The sequence below is a fragment of the Stenella coeruleoalba genome, assembly GCF_951394435.1.
Source record: "Stenella coeruleoalba genome assembly, contig: scaffold_111, whole genome shotgun sequence".
In the NCBI taxonomy this organism is placed as follows: domain Eukaryota; kingdom Metazoa; phylum Chordata; class Mammalia; order Artiodactyla; family Delphinidae; genus Stenella; species Stenella coeruleoalba.
This window is the reverse complement of record NW_027645943.1, coordinates 959,677-980,744: the sequence shown is the minus strand read 5'-3', so window position 1 is coordinate 980,744 and position 21,068 is coordinate 959,677. Positions and strand designations below refer to the sequence as shown.

Here is a 21,068-nt window from a genome sequence, read left to right as displayed (position 1 = left end):
CCATCTGAAAAAAGTGTAAAATCCAGAAAGGCAGAACAGGCCATGGAGAACTGGGAGCCTTGTTATGCTGATGGGCGGGATGTAAATTGCCAACAGCCACTGGGGAGCAGTGTATGGTGTTTCCTGAAACATCTAAAAAACAAACCAACAGAGCCTAGGGCACTTCCACTTATAGTCCTATAGCTTAGGGAAATTAAAATCAAAAAGACACAGCCACCCCAAAGTTTGGGACGGCTCTGTTTACAAGAACCTCGTTTACAGTACAAGTTCAATATCACAGAAAGCGAAAAATGGAAAAGAAGTTGTGGTACTTACGTACAATGCAATATCACTCAGCAATGACATCTATGTCATCAGGCCCGTAGCAGCATAATGAGTGGATTCAGGTATGATGATTCTAAGTGAAATAAGTCACACAGGAAAAGAAACATCATAAGATATCACTAATACACGGAATGTAAACTTGGCTACACAGGAACTGAATTACAAAACAGAACAGGGTCTCAAATGTAGAAAGCCAACTTATGCTTGCTTAAGGGGAAAGGTGAGTTGGGGTGCTGCATAAAACCAGAGATTGAAATTAGCACAGATACCGTTCCATAAGCCAAATATGTAATAGACAAGAGCTACTCCTTGCTCAACGAAGTGGACTCAACACCCCATATTAAACGCCTAAGAATATACCTGACTAGTAAGAATCTTAAAACCTATGGATTTATATGTCTCCGAAAGAGAATCAAGCGTGTGTACAGCGGCATAAACGCAGCAGTGATAGGATTGGTGAGGTTCGGTGAGCAAATGCAGACCCTTTGAAGTTATATTGCATGGTAACCATTCCATAGGTCTCAACTCTCCAGGTTTAAGGGATTCTTCCTTCAGCTAAAACATGCATGTGGAACCCAGAGTATGATCCACCGTGTGATCGGGAAACGTGTTCCAATATGTCTCAGTTTTCGTCCCCTGGTACTCGGGTACAACATTCCAGACGCTTTACTAACACTCTCCCCACTTGGAGAGTCAGAGCCTTTAACCTCCTGTTTGGCCCAGTTTGCAATTTCTGCGGAAGATGAACAGGAATAGGGAGAACCAATGAGAGACTAGCTGGAGGTGTCTGGACGGGCAAATTGAACTCTCATTTCCCACCAAGAAGAGGAATTAACCAAAGGCTTAGCGTGCCGTGCCAGAACCACACTGGGCCCTGAAGCAATCCTGTTGTGTTGCGGCCAGCTCACAAGAAAGCGAGTTGAAGAAAGGAGCTCAGGGGCACTGTAATTCACAAACCTGCAGAGTTATAAATGACAGCTATCGTCCAAAAATATATTGAAGTAAGGCTGCCAAGAGGACTTGAAATCGGGGCAGAATTGCAGGAAACCGATTTCAGGAGGTAGACTGGAATTGCATGTAAAGCATAGGAAAAGAGGCAGAACGTCCACAATGATGCACTTGGCCAAAAAGGGCGTATGCGTTTTTTCCTGAATATATTCAGGAAAAAACGCATACGCCCTTTTTGGCCAACCAAGCAAGCTTGCAAAGGAAATCTGCACTACAATGACGTCTCTCTGCCCCCCGGTCAAAAGGGCCATCTGAAAAAAGTGTAAAATCCAGAAAGGCAGGACAGGCCATGGAGAACTGGGAGCCTTGTTATGCTGATGGGCGGGATGTAAACTGCCAACAGCCACTCGGGAGAAGTGTATGGTGTTTCCTGAAACATCTAAAAAACAAAGCAACAGAGCCTAGGGCACTTCCACTTATGGTCCTATAGCCTTGGGAAATTAAAATCAAAAAGACACAGCCACCCCAAAGTTTGGGACGGCTCTGTTTACAAGAACCTCCTTTACGGCACAAGGTCAATACCGCAGAAAGTGAAAAATGGATAAAGAAGTTGTGGTACTTACGTACAATGCAATATCACTCAGCAATGAAATCTATGTCATCAGGCCCGTAGCAGCATAATGAGTGGATTCAGGTATGATGATTCTAACTGAAATAAGTCACACAGAAAAAGAAACATCATAAGATAACACTAGTACACGGAATGTAAACTTGGCTACACAGGAACTGGATTACAAAACAGAACAGGGTCTCAAATGTAGAAAACCAACTTATGCTTGCTTAAGGGGAAAGGTGAGTTGGGGTGCTGCATAAAACCAGAGATTGAAATGAGCACAGATAAAGTTCCTTAAGCCAAATATGGAATAGACAAGAGCTACTCCTTGCTCAACGAAATGGACTCAACACCCCATATTAAACGCCTAAGCAGGTACCTGAGTAGTAAGTATCTTAAAACCTATGGATTGCTATGTCTCCGAAAGAGAATCAAGCGTGTGTACAGGGGCATAAACGCAGCAGTGATAGGATTGGAGAGGTTCGGTGAGCAAATGAAGACCCTTTGAAGTCGTATTGCATGGTACCCATTCCACGGATCTCAACTCTCCAGGTTTAAGGGATTCTTCCTTCAGCTAAAACATGCATGTGGAACCCAGAGTATGATCAACCGTGTGATCGGGAGACGTGTCAAATATGTCTCAGTTTTTGTTCCCTGGTACTCGGGTGCAACATTCCAGACGCTTTGCTAACACTCTCCCGTCTTGGAGAGTCAGTGCCTTTAACCTCCTGTTTGGCCCAGTTTGCAAATTCTGCGGAAGATGAACAGGAATAGGGAGAACCAATGAGAGACTAGCTGGAGGTGTCTGGACGGGCAAATTGAACTCTCATTTCCCACCAAGAAGAGGAATTAACCAAAGGCTTAGCGTGCCGTGCCAGAACCACACTGGGCCCTGAAGCAATCCTGTTGTGTTGCGGCCAGCTCACAAGAAAGCGAGTTGAAGAAAGGAGCTCAGGGGCACTGTCATTCACAAACCTGCAGAGTTATAAATGACAGCTATCGTCCAAAAATATATTGAAGTAAGGCTGCCAAGAGGACTTGAAATCGGGGCAGAATTGCAGGAAACCGATTTCAGGAGGTAGACTGGAACTGCATGTAAAGCATAGGAAAAGAGGCAGAACGTCCACAATGATGCACTTGGCCAAAAAGGGCGTATGCGTTTTTTCCTGAATATATTCAGGAAAAAACGCATACGCCCTTTTTGGCCAACCAAGCAAGCTTGCAAAGGAAATCTGCACTACAATGAAGTCTCTCTGCCCCCCGGTCAAAAGGGCCATCTGAAAAAAGTGTAAAATCCAGAAAGGCAGGAGAGGCCATGGAGAACTGGGAGACTTGTTATGCTGATGGGCGGGATGTAAATTGCCAACAGCCACTCTGGAGAAGTGTATGGTGTTTCCTGAAACATCTAAAAAACAAAGCAACAGAGCCTAGGGCACTTCCACTTATGGTCCTATAGCTTAGGGAAATTAAAATCAAAAAGACACAGCCACCCCAAAGTTTGGGACGCCTCTGTTTACAAGAACCCCGTTTACGGTACAAGTTCAATATCACAGAAAGCGAAAAATGGAAAAGAAGTTGTGGTACTTACGTACAATGCAATATCACTCAGCAATGACATCTATGTCATCAGGCCCGTAGCAGCATAATGAGTGGATTCAGGTATGATGATTCTAACTGAAATAAGTCACACAGAAAAAGAAACATCATAAGATATCACTAATACACGGAATGTAAACTTGGCTACACAGGAACTGCATTACAAAACAGAACAGGGTCTCAAATGTAGAAAGCCAACTTATGCTTGCTTAAGGGGAAAGGTGAGTTGGGGTGCTGCATAAAACCAGAGATTGAAATTAGCACAGATACCGTTCCATAAGCCAAATATGAAATAGACAAGAGCTACTCCTTGCTCAACGAAGTGGACTCAACACCCCATATTAAACGCCTAAGAATATACCTGACTGGTAAGAATCTTAAAACCTATGGATTTATATGTCTCCGAAAGAGAATCAAGCGTGTGTACAGCGGCATAAACGCAGCAGTGATAGGATTGGTGAGGTTCGGTGAGCAAATGCAGACCCTTTGAAGTTATATTGCATGGTAACCATTCCATGGGTCTCAACTCTCCAGGTTTAAGGGATTCTTCCTTCAGCTAAAACATGCATGTGGAACCCAGAGTATGATCCACCGTGTGATCGGGAAACGTGTTCCAATATGTCTCAGTTTTCGTCCCCTGGTACTCGGGTGCAACATTCCAGACGCTTTACTAACACTCTCCCCACTTGGAGAGTCAGAGCCTTTAACCTCCTGTTTGGCCCAGTTTGCAAATTCTGCGGAAGATGAACAGGAATAGGGAGAACCAATGAGAGACTAGCTGGAGGTGTCTGGACGGGCAAATTGAACTCTCATTTCCCACCAAGAAGAGGAATTAACCAAAGGCTTAGCGTGCCGTGCCAGAACCACACTGGGCCCTGAAGCAATCCTGTTGTGTTGCGGCCAGCTCACAAGAAAGCGAGTTGAAGAAAGGAGCTCAGGGGCACTGTCATTCACAAACCTGCAGAGTTATAAATGACAGCTATCGTCCAAAAATATATTGAAGTAAGGCTGCCAAGAGGACTTGAAATCGGGGCAGAATTGCAGGAAACCGATTTCAGGAGGTAGACTGGAACTGCATGTAAAGCATAGGAAAAGAGGCAGAACGTCCACAATGATGCACTTGGCCAAAAAGGGCGTATGCGTTTTTTCCTGAATATATTCAGGAAAAAACGCATACGCCCTTTTTGGCCAACCAAGCAAGCTTGCAAAGGAAATCTGCACTACAATGAAGTCTCTCTGCCCCCCGGTCAAAAGGGCCATCTGAAAAAAGTGTAAAATCCAGAAAGGCAGGAGAGGCCATGGAGAACTGGGAGACTTGTTATGCTGATGGGCGGGATGTAAATTGCCAACAGCCACTCTGGAGAAGTGTATGGTGTTTCCTGAAACATCTAAAAAACAAAGCAACAGAGCCTAGGGCACTTCCACTTATGGTCCTATAGCTTAGGGAAATTAAAATCAAAAAGACACAGCCACCCCAAAGTTTGGGACGCCTCTGTTTACAAGAACATCGTTTACGGTACAAGTTCAATATCACAGAAAGCGAAAAATGGAAAAGAAGTTGTGGTACTTACGTACAATGCAATATCACTCAGCAATGACATCTATGTCATCAGGCCCGTAGCAGCATAATGAGTGGATTCAGGTATGATGATTCTAACTGAAATAAGTCACACAGAAAAAGAAACATCATAAGATATCACTAATACACGGAATGTAAACTTGGCTACACAGGAACTGAATTACAAAACAGAACAGGGTCTCAAATTTAGAAAACCAACTTATGCTTGCTTAAGGGGAAAGGTGAGTTGGGGTGCTGCATAAAACCAGAGATTGAAATCAGCACAGATAAAGTTCCTTAAGCCTAATATGTAACAGACAAGAGCTACTCCTTGCTCAATGAAGTGGACACAACACCCCATATTAAACGCCTAAGAATATACCTGACTAGTAAGAATCTTAAAACCTATGGATTTATATGTCTCCGAAAGAGAATCAAGCGTGTGTACAGCGGCATAAACGCAGCAGTGATAGGATTGGTGAGGTTCGGTGAGCAAATGCAGACCCTTTGAAGTTATATTGCATGGTAACCATTCCATGGGTCTCAACTCTCCAGGTTTAAGGGATTCTTCCTTCAGCTAAAACATGCATGTGGAACCCAGAGTATGATCCACCGTGTGATCGGGAAACGTGTTCAAATGTGTCTCAGTTTTCGTCCCCTGGTACTCGGGTGCAACATTCCAGACGCTTTACTAACACTCTCCCCACTTGGAGAGTCAGTGCCTTTAACCTCCTGTTTGGCCCAGTTTGCAATTTCTGCGGAAGATGAACAGGAATAGGGAGAACCAATGAGAGACTAGCTGGAGGTGTCTGGACGGGCAAATTGAACTCTCATTTCCCACCAGGAAGAGGAATTAACCAAAGGCTCAGCGTGCCGTGCCGGAACCACACTAGGGCCTGAAGCAATCCTGCAGTGTTGAGGCCAGCTCACAAGAAAGCGGGTTGAAGAAAGTAGCTCAGGGGCACTGTCATTCACAAACCTGCAGAGTTATAAATGACAGCTATCGTCCAAAAATATATTGAAGTAAGGCTGACAAGAGGACTTGAAAGTGGGCCAGAATTGCAGGAAACCGATTTCAGGAGGTAGACTGGAATTGCATGTAAAGCATAGGAAAAGAGGCAGAACGTCCACAATGATGCACTTGGCCAAAAAGGGCGTATGCGTTTTTTCCTGAATATATTCAGGAAAAAACGCATACGCCCTTTTTGGCCAACCAAGCAAGCTTGCAAAGGAAATCTGCACTACAATGACGTCTCTCTGCCCCCCGGTCAAAAGGGCCATCTGAAAAAAGTGTAAAATCCAGAAAGGCAGGACAGGCCATGGAGAACTGGGAGCCTTGTTATGCTGATGGGCGGGATGTAAACTGCCAACAGCCACTCGGGAGAAGTGTATGGTGTTTCCTGAAACATCTAAAAAACAAAGCAACAGAGCCTAGGGCACTTCCACTTATGGTCCTATAGCCTTGGGAAATTAAAATCAAAAAGACACAGCCACCCCAAAGTTTGGGACGGCTCTGTTTACAAGAACCTCGTTTACGGTACAAGGTCAATATCGCAGAAAGTGAAAAATGGATAAAGAAGTTGTGGTACTTACGTACAATGCAATATCACTCAGCAATGAAATCTATGTCATCAGGCCCGTAGCAGCATAATGAGTGGATTCAGGTATGATGATTCTAACTGAAATAAGTCACACAGAAAAAGAAACATCATAAGATAACACTAGTACACGGAATGTAAACTTGGCTACACAGGAACTGGATTACAAAACAGAACAGGGTCTCAAATGTAGAAAACCAACTTATGCTTGCTTAAGGGGAAAGGTGAGTTGGGGTGCTGCATAAAACCAGAGATTGAAATGAGCACAGATAAAGTTCCTTAAGCCAAATATGGAATAGACAAGAGCTACTCCTTGCTCAACGAAATGGACTCAACACCCCATATTAAACGCCTAAGCAGGTACCTGAGTAGTAAGTATCTTAAAACCTATGGATTGCTATGTCTCCGAAAGAGAATCAAGCGTGTGTACAGGGGCATAAACGCAGCAGTGATAGGATTGGAGAGGTTCGGTGAGCAAATGAAGACCCTTTGAAGTCGTATTGCATGGTACCCATTCCACGGATCTCAACTCTCCAGGTTTAAGGGATTCTTCCTTCAGCTAAAACATGCATGTGGAACCCAGAGTATGATCAACCGTGTGATCGGGAGATGTGTTCCAATATGTCTCAGTTTTTGTTCCCTGGTACTCGGGTGCAACATTCCAGACGCTTTGCTAACACTCTCCCGTCTTGGAGAGTCAGTGCCTTTAACCTCCTGTTTGGCCCAGTTTGCAATTTCTGCGGAAGATGAACAGGAATAGTGAGGACCAATGAGAGACTAGCTGGAGGTGTCTGGATGGGCAAATTTAACTCTCATTTCCCACCAGGAAGAGGAATTAACCAAAGGCTCAACTTGCCATGCCGGAACCACACTAGGGCCTGAAGCAATCCTGCGGTGTTGCGGCCAGCTCACAAGAAAGCGTGTTGAAGAAAGGAGCTCAGGGGCACTGTCATTCACAAACCTGCAGAGTTATAAATGACAGCTATCGTCCAAAAATACATTGAAGTAAGGCTGCCAAGAGGACTTGAAAGCGGGGCAGAATAGCAGGCAACCGATTTCAGGAGGTAGACTGGAATTGCATGTAAAGCATAGGAAAAGAGGCAGAACGTCCACAATGATGCACTTGGCCAAAAAGGGCGTATGCGTTTTTTCCTGAATATATTCAGGAAAAAAACGCATACGCCCTTTTTGGCCAACCAAGCAAGCTTGCAAAGGAAATCTGCACTACAATGAAGTCTCACTGCCCCCCCCCACCCCCGTCAAAAGGGCCATCTGAAAAAAGTGTAAAATCCAGAAAGGCAGAACAGGCCATGGAGAACTGGGAGCCTTGTTATGCTGATGGGCGGGATGTAAATTGCCAACAGCCACTGGGGAGCAGTGTATGGTGTTTCCTGAAACATCTAAAAAACAAAGCAACAGAGCCTAGGGCACTTCCACTTATGGTCCTATAGCTTAGGGAAATTAAAATCAAAAAGACACAGCCACCCCAAAGTTTGGGACGGCTCTGTTTACAAGAACCTCGTTTACAGTACAAGTTCAATATCGCAGAAAGCGAAAAATGGATAAAGAAGTTGTGGTACTTACGTACAATGCAATATCACTCAGCAATGAAATCTATGTCATCAGGCCCGTAGCAGCATAATGAGTGGATTCAGGTACGATGATTCTAAGTGAAATAAGTCACACAGGAAAAGAAACATCATAAGATATCACTAATACACGGAATGTAAACTTGGCTACACAGGAACTGAATTACAAAACAGAACAGGGTCTCAAATGTAGAAAGCCAACTTATGCTTGCTTAAGGGGAAAGGTGAGTTGGGGTGCTGCATAAAACCAGAGATTGAAATTAGCACAGATACCGTTCCATAAGCCAAATATGTAATAGACAAGAGCTACTCCTTGCTCAACGAAGTGGACTCAACACCCCATATTAAACGCCTAAGAATATACCTGACTGGTAAGAATCTTAAAACCTATGGATTTATATGTCTCCGAAAGAGAATCAAGCGTGTGTACAGCGGCATAAACGCAGCAGTGATAGGATTGGTGAGGTTCGGTGAGCAAATGCAGACCCTTTGAAGTTATATTGCATGGTAACCATTCCATGGGTCTCAACTCTCCAGGTTTAAGGGATTCTTCCTTCAGCTAAAACATGCATGTGGAACCCAGAGTATGATCCACCGTGTGATCGGGAAACGTGTTCCAATATGTCTCAGTTTTCGTCCCCTGGTACTCGGGTGCAACATTCCAGACGCTTTACTAACACTCTCCCCACTTGGAGAGTCAGTGCCTTTAACCTCCTGTTTGGCCCAGTTTGCAATTTCTGCGGAAAATGAACAGGAATAGGGAGAACCAATGAGAGACTAGGTGGAGGTGTCTGGAGGGGCAAATTGAACTCTCATTTCCCACCAGGAAGGGGAATTAACCAAAGGCTCAGCGTGCCGTGCCGGAACCACACTAGGGCCTGAAGCAATCCTGCAGTGTTGAGGCCAGCTCACAAGAAAGCGGGTTGAAGAAAGGAGCTCAGGGGCACTGTCATTCACAAACCTGCAGAGTTATACATGACAGCTATCGTCCAAAAATATATTGAAGTAAGGCTGACAAGAGGACTTGAAAGTGGAGCAGAATTGCAGGAAACCGATTTCAGGAGTTAGACTGGAATTGCATGTAAAGCATAGGAAAAGAGGCAGAACGTCCACAATGATGCACTTGGCCAAAAAGGGCGTATGCGTTTTTTCCTGAATATATTCAGGGAAAAACGCATACGCCCTTTTTGGCCAACCAAGCAAGCTTGCAAAGGAAATCTGCACTACAATGACGTCTCTCTGCCCCCCGGTCAAAAGGGCCATCTGAAAAAAGTGTAAAATCCAGAAAGGCAGGACAGGCCATGGAGAACTGGGAGCCTTGTTATGCTGATGGGCGGGATGTAAACTGCCAACAGCCACTCGGGAGAAGTGTATGGTGTTTCCTGAAACATCTAAAAAACAAAGCAACAGAGCCTAGGGCACTTCCACTTATGGTCCTATAGCCTTGGGAAATTAAAATCAAAAAGACACAGCCACCCCAAAGTTTGGGACGGCTCTGTTTACAAGAACCTCGTTTACGGTACAAGGTCAATATCGCAGAAAGTGAAAAATGGATAAAGAAGTTGTGGTACTTACGTACAATGCAATATCACTCAGCAATGAAATCTATGTCATCTGGCCCGTAGCAGCATAATGAGTGGATTCAGGTATGATGATTCTAACTGAAATAAGTCACACAGAAAAAGAAACATCATAAGATAACACTAGTACACGGAATGTAAACTTGGCTACACAGGAACTGGATTACAAAACAGAACAGGGTCTCAAATGTAGAAAACCAACTTATGCTTGCTTAAGGGGAAAGGTGAGTTGGGGTGCTGCATAAAACCAGAGATTGAAATGAGCACAGATAAAGTTCCTTAAGCCAAATATGGAATAGTCAAGAGCTACTCCTTGCTCAACGAAATGGACTCAACACCCCATATTAAACGTGTAAGAATGTATCTGACTAGTAAGTATCTTAAAACCTATGGATTGCTATGTCTCCGAAAGAGAATCAAGCGTGTGTACAGGGGCATAAACGCAGCAGTGATAGGATTGGAGAGGTTCGGTGAGCAAATGAAGACCCTTTGAAGTCGTATTGCATGGTACCCATTCCACGGATCTCAACTCTCCAGGTTTAAGGGATTCTTCCTTCAGCTAAAACATGCATGTGGAACCCAGAGTATGATCAACCGTGTGATCAGGAGACGTGTCAAATATGTCTCAGTTTTTGTTCCCTGGTACTCGGGTGCAACATTCCAGACGCTTTGCTAACACTCTCCCGTCTTGGAGAGTCAGTGCCTTTAACCTCCTGTTTGGCCCAGTTTGCAATTTCTGCGGAAGATGAACAGGAATAGTGAGGACCAATGAGAGACTAGCTGGAGGTGTCTGGATGGGCAAATTTAACTCTCATTTCCCACCAGGAAGAGGAATTAACCAAAGGCTCAACTTGCCATGCCGGAACCACACTAGGGCCTGAATCAATCCTGCGGTGTTGCGGCCAGCTCACAAGAAAGCGTGTTGAAGAAAGGAGCTCAGGGGCACTGTCATTCACAAACCTGCAGAGTTATAAATGACAGCTATCGTCCAAAAATACATTGAAGTAAGGCTGCCAAGAGGACTTGAAACCGGGGCAGAATAGCAGGCAACCGATTTCAGGAGGTAGACTGGAATTGCATGTAAAGCATAGGAAAAGAGGCAGAACGTCCACAATGATGCACTTGGCCAAAAAGGGCGTATGCGTTTTTTCCTGAATATATTCAGGAAAAAAACGCATACGCCCTTTTTGGCCAACCAAGCAAGCTTGCAAAGGAAATCTGCACTACAATGAAGTCTCACTGCCCCCCCCCACCCCCGACAAAAGGGCCATCTGAAAAAAGTGTAAAATCCAGAAAGGCAGAACAGGCCATGGAGAACTGGGAGCCTTGTTATGCTGATGGGCGGGATGTAAATTGCCAACAGCCACTGGGGAGCAGTGTATGGTGTTTCCTGAAACATCTAAAAAACAAACCAACAGAGCCTAGGGCACTTCCACTTATAGTCCTATAGCTTAGGGAAATTAAAATCAAAAAGACACAGCCACCCCAAAGTTTGGGACGGCTCTGTTTACAAGAACCTCGTTTACAGTACAAGTTCAATATCACAGAAAGCGAAAAATGGAAAAGAAGTTGTGGTACTTACGTACAATGCAATATCACTCAGCAATGACATCTATGTCATCAGGCCCGTAGCAGCATAATGAGTGGATTCAGGTATGATGATTCTAACTGAAATAAGTCACACAGGAAAAGAAACATCATAAGATATCACTAATACACGGAATGTAAACTTGGCTACACAGGAACTGAATTACAAAACAGAACAGGGTCTCAAATGTAGAAAGCCAACTTATGCTTGCTTAAGGGGAAAGGTGAGTTGGGGTGCTGCATAAAACCAGAGATTGAAATTAGCACAGATACCGTTCCATAAGCCAAATATGTAATAGACAAGAGCTACTCCTTGCTCAACGAAGTGGACTCAACACCCCATATTAAACGCCTAAGAATATACCTGACTAGTAAGAATCTTAAAACCTATGGATTTATATGTCTCCGAAAGAGAATCAAGCGTGTGTACAGCGGCATAAACGCAGCAGTGATAGGATTGGTGAGGTTCGGTGAGCAAATGCAGACCCTTTGAAGTTATATTGCATGGTAACCATTCCATAGGTCTCAACTCTCCAGGTTTAAGGGATTCTTCCTTCAGCTAAAACATGCATGTGGAACCCAGAGTATGATCCACCGTGTGATCGGGAAACGTGTTCCAATATGTCTCAGTTTTCGTCCCCTGGTACTCGGGTACAACATTCCAGACGCTTTACTAACACTCTCCCCACTTGGAGAGTCAGAGCCTTTAACCTCCTGTTTGGCCCAGTTTGCAATTTCTGCGGAAGATGAACAGGAATAGGGAGAACCAATGAGAGACTAGCTGGAGGTGTCTGGACGGGCAAATTGAACTCTCATTTCCCACCAGGAAGAGGAATTAACCAAAGGCTCAGCGTGCCGTGCCAGAACCACACTGGGCCCTGAAGCAATCCTGTTGTGTTGCGGCCAGCTCACAAGAAAGCGAGTTGAAGAAAGGAGCTCAGGGGCACTGTAATTCACAAACCTGCAGAGTTATAAATGACAGCTATCGTCCAAAAATATATTGAAGTAAGGCTGCCAAGAGGACTTGAAATCGGGGCAGAATTGCAGGAAACCGATTTCAGGAGGTAGACTGGAATTGCATGTAAAGCATAGGAAAAGAGGCAGAACGTCCACAATGATGCACTTGGCCAAAAAGGGCGTATGCGTTTTTTCCTGAATATATTCAGGAAAAAACGCATACGCCCTTTTTGGCCAACCAAGCAAGCTTGCAAAGGAAATCTGCACTACAATGACGTCTCTCTGCCCCCCGGTCAAAAGGGCCATCTGAAAAAAGTGTAAAATCCAGAAAGGCAGGACAGGCCATGGAGAACTGGGAGCCTTGTTATGCTGATGGGCGGGATGTAAACTGCCAACAGCCACTCGGGAGAAGTGTATGGTGTTTCCTGAAACATCTAAAAAACAAAGCAACAGAGCCTAGGGCACTTCCACTTATGGTCCTATAGCCTTGGGAAATTAAAATCAAAAAGACACAGCCACCCCAAAGTTTGGGACGGCTCTGTTTACAAGAACCTCGTTTACGGTACAAGGTCAATATCGCAGAAAGTGAAAAATGGATAAAGAAGTTGTGGTACTTACGTACAATGCAATATCACTCAGCAATGAAATCTATGTCATCAGGCCCGTAGCAGCATAATGAGTGGATTCAGGTATGATGATTCTAACTGAAATAAGTCACACAGAAAAAGAAACATCATAAGATAACACTAGTACACGGAATGTAAACTTGGCTACACAGGAACTGGATTACAAAACAGAACAGGGTCTCAAATGTAGAAAACCAACTTATGCTTGCTTAAGGGGAAAGGTGAGTTGGGGTGCTGCATAAAACCAGAGATTGAAATGAGCACAGATAAAGTTCCTTAAGCCAAATATGGAATAGACAAGAGCTACTCCTTGCTCAACGAAATGGACTCAACACCCCATATTAAACGCCTAAGCATGTACCTGAGTAGTAAGTATCTTAAAACCTATGGATTGCTATGTCTCCGAAAGAGAATCAAGCGTGTGTACAGGGGCATAAACGCAGCAGTGATAGGATTGGAGAGGTTCGGTGAGCAAATGAAGACCCTTTGAAGTCGTATTGCATGGTACCCATTCCACGGATCTCAACTCTCCAGGTTTAAGGGATTCTTCCTTCAGCTAAAACATGCATGTGGAACCCAGAGTATGATCAACCGTGTGATCAGGAGACGTGTCAAATATGTCTCAGTTTTTGTTCCCTGGTACTCGGGTGCAACATTCCAGATGCTTTGCTAACACTCTCCCGTCTTGGAGAGTCAGTGCCTTTAACCTCCTGTTTGGCCCAGTTTGCAATTTCTGCGGAAGATGAACAGGAATAGTGAGGACCAATGAGAGACTAGCTGGAGGTGTCTGGATGGGCAAATTTAACTCTCATTTCCCACCAGGAAGAGGAATTAACCAAAGGCTCAACTTGCCATGCCGGAACCACACTAGGGCCTGAATCAATCCTGCGGTGTTGCGGCCAGCTCACAAGAAAGCGTGTTGAAGAAAGGAGCTCAGGGGCACTGTCATTCACAAACCTGCAGAGTTATAAATGACAGCTATCGTCCAAAAATACATTGAAGTAAGGCTGCCAAGAGGACTTGAAAGCGGGGCAGAATAGCAGGCAACCGATTTCAGGAGGTAGACTGGAATTGCATGTAAAGCATAGGAAAAGAGGCAGAACGTCCACAATGATGCACTTGGCCAAAAAGGGCGTATGCGTTTTTTCCTGAATATATTCAGGAAAAAACGCATACGCCCTTTTTGGCCAACCAAGCAAGCTTGCAAAGGAAATCTGCACTACAATGAAGTCTCTCTGCCCCCCGGTCAAAAGGGCCATCTGAAAAAAGTGTAAAATCCAGAAAGGCAGGACAGGCCATGGAGAACTGGGAGCCTTGTTATGCTGATGGGCGGGATGTAAATTGCCAACAGCCACTCTGGAGAAGTGTATGGTGTTCCCTGAAACATCTAAAAAACAAAGCAACAGAGCCTAGGGCACTTCCACTTATGGTCCTATAGCTTAGGGAAATTAAAATCAAAAAGACACAGCCACCCCAAAGTTTGGGACGCCTCTGTTTACAAGAACCTCGTTTACGGTACAAGTTCAATATCACAGAAAGCGAAAAATGGAAAAGAAGTTGTGGTACTTACGTACAATGCAATATCACTCAGCAATGACATCTATGTCATCAGGCCCGAAGCAGCATAATGAGTGGATTCAGGTATGATGATTCTAACTGAAATAAGTCACACAGAAAAAGAAACATCATAAGATATCACTAATACACGGAATGTAAACTTGGCTACAGAGGAACTGAATTACAAAACAGAACAGGGTCTCAAATTTAGAAAACCAACTTATGCTTGCTTAAGGGGAAAGGTGAGTTGGGGTGCTGCATAAAACCAGAGATTGAAATCAGCACAGATAAAGTTCCTTAAGCCTAATATGTAACAGACAAGAGCTACTCCTTGCTCAACGAAGTGGACTCAACACACCATATTAAACGCCTAAGAATATACCTGACTAGTAAGAATCTTAAAACCTATGGATTTATATGTCTCCGAAAGAGAATCAAGTGTGTGTACAGCGGCATAAACGCAGCAGTGATAGGATTGGTGAGGTTCGGTGAGCAAATGCAGACCCTTTGAAGTTATATTGCATGGTAACCATTCCATGGGTGTCAACTCTCCAGGTTTAAGGGATTCTTCCTTCAGCTAAAACATGCATGTGGAACCCAGAGTATGATCAACCGTGTGATCAGGAGACGTGTCAAATATGTCTCAGTTTTTGTTCCCTGGTACTCGGGTGCAACATTCCAGACGCTTTGCTAACACTCTCCCGTCTTGGAGAGTCAGTGCCTTTAACCTCCTGTTTGGCCCAGTTTGCAATTTCTGCGGAAGATGAACAGGAATAGTGAGGACCAATGAGAGACTAGCTGGAGGTGTCTGGATGGGCAAATTTAACTCTCATTTCCCACCAGGAAGAGGAATTAACCAAAGGCTCAACTTGCCATGCCGGAACCACACTAGGGCCTGAAGCAATCCTGCGGTGTTGCGGCCAGCTCACAAGAAAGCGTGTTGAAGAAAGGCGCTCAGGGGCACTGTCATTCACAAACCTGCAGAGTTATAAATGACAGCTATCGTCCAAAAATATACTGAAGTAAGGCTGCCAAGAGGACTTGAAAGCGGGGCAGAATAGCAGGCAACCCATTTCAGGAGGTAGACTGGAATTGCATGTAAAGCATAGGAAAAGAGGCAGAACGTCCACAATGATGCACTTGGCCAAAAAGGGCGTATGCGTTTTTTCCTGAATATATTCAGGAAAAAACGCATACGCCCTTTTTGGCCAACCAAGCAAGCTTGCAAAGGAAATCTGCACTACAATGAAGTCTCTCTGCCCCCCGGTCAAAAGGGCCATCTGAAAAAAGTGTAAAATCCAGAAAGGCAGGACAGGCCATGGAGAACTGGGAGACTTGTTATGCTGATGGGCGGGATGTAAATTGCCAACAGCCACTCTGGAGAAGTGTACGGTGTTTCCTGAAACATCTAAAAAACAAAGCAACAGAGCCTAGGGCACTTCCACTTATGGTCCTATAGCTTAGGGAAATTAAAATCAAAAAGACACAGCCACCCCAAAGTTTGGGACGCCTCTGTTTACAAGAACCTCGTTTACGGTACAAGTTCAATATCACAGAAAGCGAAAAATGGAAAAGAAGTTGTGGTACTTACGTACAATGCAATATCACTCAGCAATGACATCTATGTCATCAGGCCCGTAGCAGCATAATGAGTGGATTCAGGTATGATGATTCTAACTGAAATAAGTCACACAGAAAAAGAAACATCATAAGATATCACTAATACACGGAATGTAAACTTGGCTACAGAGGAACTGAATTACAAAACAGAACAGGGTCTCAAATTTAGAAAACCAACTTATGCTTGCTTAAGGGGAAAGGTGAGTTGGTGTGCTGCATAAAACCAGAGATTGAAATCAGCACAGATAAAGTTCCTTAAGCCTAATATGTAACACACAAGAGCTACTCCTTGCTCAACGAAATGGACTCAACACCCCATATTAAACGCCTAAGAATATACCTGACTAGTAAGAATCTTAAAACCTATGGATTGCTATGTCTCCGAAAGAGAATCAAGCGTGTGTACAGCGGCATAAACGCAGCAGTGATAGGATTGGAGAGGTTCGGTGAGCAAATGAAGACCCTTTGAAGTCATATTGCATGGTACCCATTCCACGGGTCTCAACTCTCCAGGTTTAAGGGATTCTTCCTTCAGCTAAAACATGCATGTGGAACCCAGAGTATGATCAACCATGTGATCGGGGGACGTGTTCAAATATGTCTCAGTTTTCGTCCCCTGGTACTCGGGTGCAATATTCCAGACGCTTTACTAACACTCTCCCCACTTGGAGAGTCAGTGCCTTTAAACTCCTGCTTGGCCCAGTTTGCAATTTCTGCAGAAGATGAACAGGAATAGGGAGAACCAATGAGAGACTAGCTGGAGGTGTCTGGACGGGCAAATTGAACTCTCATTTCCCACCAGGAAGACGAATGAACCAAAGGCTCCGCGTGCCGTGCTGGAACTAGATTAGGGCCTGAAGAGATCCTGCAGTTTTGCGGCCAGCTCACAAGAAATCGAGTTGAAGAAAGGAGCTCAGGGACACTGTAATTCACAATCCTGCGGAGTTATAAATGACAGCTATCATCCAAAATTATACTGAAGTAAGGCTGCGAAGAGGACTTGAATGCGGGGCAGAATTGCTGGAAACCGATTTCAGAAGGTACACGGGAGTCGCTCTTAAAGCATAGGAAAAGAGACAGTACTTGGAAAATAATGGACTTGGCAAAAAAGGGCATATGTGTTTTATCCAGAGCTCTCATAACTGAGGAGAGGAGATTCCCAGCAGGCTTAACTGCCACCTGAGGGCTCACATTGCCAAGGCAACGTGAGCAAGCCAGGCAGGAGTTACCTCACAGCAGAGGTCCCACCTCCCAGAAGGGTGAGAAACCCAGCCAACATCAGACTCTCACCAGAGGGCCCACATCACCAAGGGGATGGGAACCAGGCAGGAGTGTCTTCACACCAGTGGGGCCACATCATCTAAAGGTGAGGTACTCAGCACATGTGTCCTCAAACCAGAGGACCCACATCACCAAGGGCCTCGGAGTGAGGCAGGCAGGAGTAGCCTCAAAACACTGGGCCCATAGAATAAAAAAGTGACGAATCCAGCAGTTGGAACCTCCCAGCAGGCGGCCCAGAGCACCGAGGCTATGGGATCCAGGCCACAGTGAACTCACAGAAGAGGGCCCATGTCATGAAACTGAGCAACCCAGCCATTGGGACCTCAGAGCAGGAGGCCCACATCCCCATGGGGATGGAAATCTGGTAGGAGTGTCCTCGCACCACTGAGAACGTATCAGAAAATTTTGGGAGACCAGCAGTTAGGGCCTGATGCCAGAGGACCCTCATCACCAAGGGAAGGAGGCTCCCAGTAGGCTCCAACTGCCACCAGAGGGCTGACGTCGCCAAGGTGATGTGTGCCAACCAGGCACGAATGACCTCACAGCAGAAGGCCCACCTCAGAGAAGTGTGACGAACCCAGTCAGGATCAGACTCGCACCAGAGGGCCCACATCACCAAATGGATTGGAACCAGGCAGGAGTGTCCTCACATGAGTAGGGCCACATCATCTAAAGGTGAGGAACCCAGAACATGCGGCTTCAAACCATAGGACACCCATCACCAAGGCGCTGGGAGTGAGGCAGGCAGGAGGAGCCTCATAACAGAGGGCCCAAAAATAAGAAAGGTGAGGAATCCAGCATTTGGAACCTCCCAGCAGGCGGCCCAGCGCTCAGAGGCTAGGGGATCCAGGCCGGAGTGAACTAACACCAGACAGCCCACATCATGAAACTGTGAGCAACCCAGACATTGGGACCTCAGAGCAGAAGGCCCACATCCCCATGGTGATGGGAACATGACAGGAGTGTCCTGGCATCACTGGGCTCACATCAGAAAACGTGGGGTGCTCAGAAGTTAGGGCCTGACGCTAGAGGGCACTCATCACTGAGAGGAGGAGGCTCCCAGCAGGCTCCAGCTGCCACCAGAGGGCCAACGTCGCCAAGGCGATGTGTGCCAGCCCGGCAGGAGTGACCTCACAGCAGAGGGCCCACCTCACAGAAGGGTGAGGAACACAGCCAGGATCAGACTCTCACCAGAGGGCCCACATCACCAAGGGGATGGGAACCAGGCAGGAGTGTCCCCACACCAGTGGGACAACATCATCGAAAGGTGAGGATCCCAGCACATGTAGCCTCAAACCAGAGGAACCACATCACCAAGGGGTTCGGAATGAGGCTGGCAGGACCGGCCTCACAACACAGGGTCCATAGAATATAAAAGTTGGGGAATCCAGCAGTTGGAACCTCCCAGCAAGTGGCCCAGAGCACCGAGGCTATGGGATCCAGGCCACAGTGAACTCACAGCAGAGGGCCCACATCATGAACCTGTGAGCAGCCCAGCCGTTGGGACCTCAGAACAGAAGGCCCACATCCCCATTGGGATGGGAACCTGGCAGGAGTGGCTTCGCACCACTTAGCACATATCAGAAAATGTTAGGAGCCCGGCAGTTAGGGCCTGACGCCAGGGGGCCCTCATAACTGAGGGGAGGAGACTCCCAGCAGGTTTCAACTGACAACAGAGGGCCCACGTCTACAAGGTGGCATGCGCCAGCCAGGCAGTAGTGACCTCACAGCAGAGGGCCTATCAAACAGAAGGGTGAGGAACTGAGGCAGGATGAGACTCTCACCAGAGGGCCCACAACACCAAGGGGATGGGAACCAGTCAGGACTGTCCTCCCACCAGTGGGGCCACATCATTGAAAGGTGAGGAACCCAGCACATGTGGCCTCATATCAGAGGACATACATCACAAAGGGGATGGGAGTGAGGCAGGTAGGAGTAGCCTAAAAACAGAGGGCCCAAAGAATAAAAAAGGTGAGGAATCCAGCATTTGGAACCTCCCAGCAGGCGGCCGAGAGCACAGAAGCTATGGGATGCAGGCAGGAGTGAACTAACACCAGAGAGCCCACATCATGAAACTGTGAGCAACCCAGGCGTTGGGACCTCAGAGCAGAAAGCCCACATCCCCATGGGGATGGGAACCTGACAGGAGTGTCCTGGCAACACTGGGCTCACATCAGAAAACGTGGGGAGCCCAGCAGTTAGGGCCTGATGCTAGAGGGCCGTCATCACCGAGGGGAGGAGGCTCCCAGCAGGTTCCATGTGCCAACAGAGGGCCCACGTCGCCAAGGTGATGTGTGCAAGTCAGGCAGGATTGACCTCACAGCAGAGGGCCTACCTCACAGAAGAGTGAGGAACCCAGCCAGGATAAGACTGTCACCAGAAGGCCCACATCACCAAGGGGATGGGAACCAGGCAGGAGTGTCCTCACACCAGTGGGGCCACATCATTGAAAGTTGCGGAACCCAGCACATGTGGCCTCAAACCAGAAGACCCACATCACGAAGGGGTTGCGAGTGAGGCAGGCAGGAGGAGCATCACAACACAGGACCCATAGAATACAAAAGTTGAGGAATCGCGCAGTTGGAACCTCCCAGCAGGCGGCCAAGAGCACAGAGGCTATGGGATCCAGGCCACAGTGAACTAACACCAGAGAGCCCACATCATGAAATTGTGATCAACCCAGCCGTTGGAACCTCAGAGCAGAAGGCCCATATCCCCATGGAGATGGGAACCTAAGAGGAGTGCCCGAGCATCACTGGGCTCACTAAGAAAAGTTGGGGAGCCCAGCAGTTAGGGCCTGACGTCAGAGGGCCCTCATCACAGAGGTGAGGAGGCTCCCAGCAGGGTCCAAGTGCCACCAGAGGGCTCATGTCAACAAGGCGAGGTGAGCAAGCCAGGCAAGAGTTACCTGATAGTAGAGGGCCCACCTCACAGATGGGTGAGGAACCCAGCCAGGATCAGACTCTCACCAGAGGGCCCACATCACAAAGGGGATGGGAACCAGTCAGGATTACCCTCACACCAGTGGGGCCTCATCATCTTAAGGTGAGGAACCCAGCACATGTGTCCTCAAACCAGAGGACCCACATCACCAAGGGCCTTGGAGTGAGGCAGGCAGGAGTAGCCTCACAACACAGGGCACATAATATAAAAAACGTGAGGATTCCAGCATTTAGACCTTCCAGCAAGCACCCAGAACACCAAGGCTATGGGATCCAGGCCACAGTGAACTCACAGCAGAGGGCCCACATCATAAAACTGTGAGCAACCCAGGCATTGGGACCTCAGCACATAAGGCCCACATCCCCATGGGAATGGGAACCTGGCTGGAGTGTCCTCGCACCACTGGGCACACATCAGAAAATGTGGGGAGCCCACCATTTAGGGCCTGACGCCAGAGAGCCGTCATCACCGAGAGGAGGAGGCACCCTGCACGCTCCAACTGCCACCAGAGGGCTCACGTCTCCAAGGTGACGTGTGCCAGCCAGGCAGGAGTGACCTCACAGCAGAGGGCCCACCTCACAGAACGTTGAGGAACCCAGCCAGGATTAGACTCTCGCCAGAGGGCCCACCTCACCAAGGGGATGGGAACCAGGCAGGAGTGTCCTCACACGAGTGGGGCCACATCATCGAA

General features: G+C 46.7%; 1 long non-coding RNA gene across 1 annotated transcript in view; it reads right to left on the bottom strand.

The window, feature by feature from the left end:
* Positions 1 to 324: 324 nt before the first annotated feature.
* Positions 325 to 21,068, bottom strand: part of LOC307181455 — a 947,438-nt gene continuing 926,694 nt past the window's right edge. Inside the window, exon 10 of the long non-coding RNA XR_013826785.1 lies at positions 325 to 397. This is a non-coding gene — a long non-coding RNA (uncharacterized lncRNA). The remainder of the gene's footprint in view (positions 398 to 21,068) is intronic.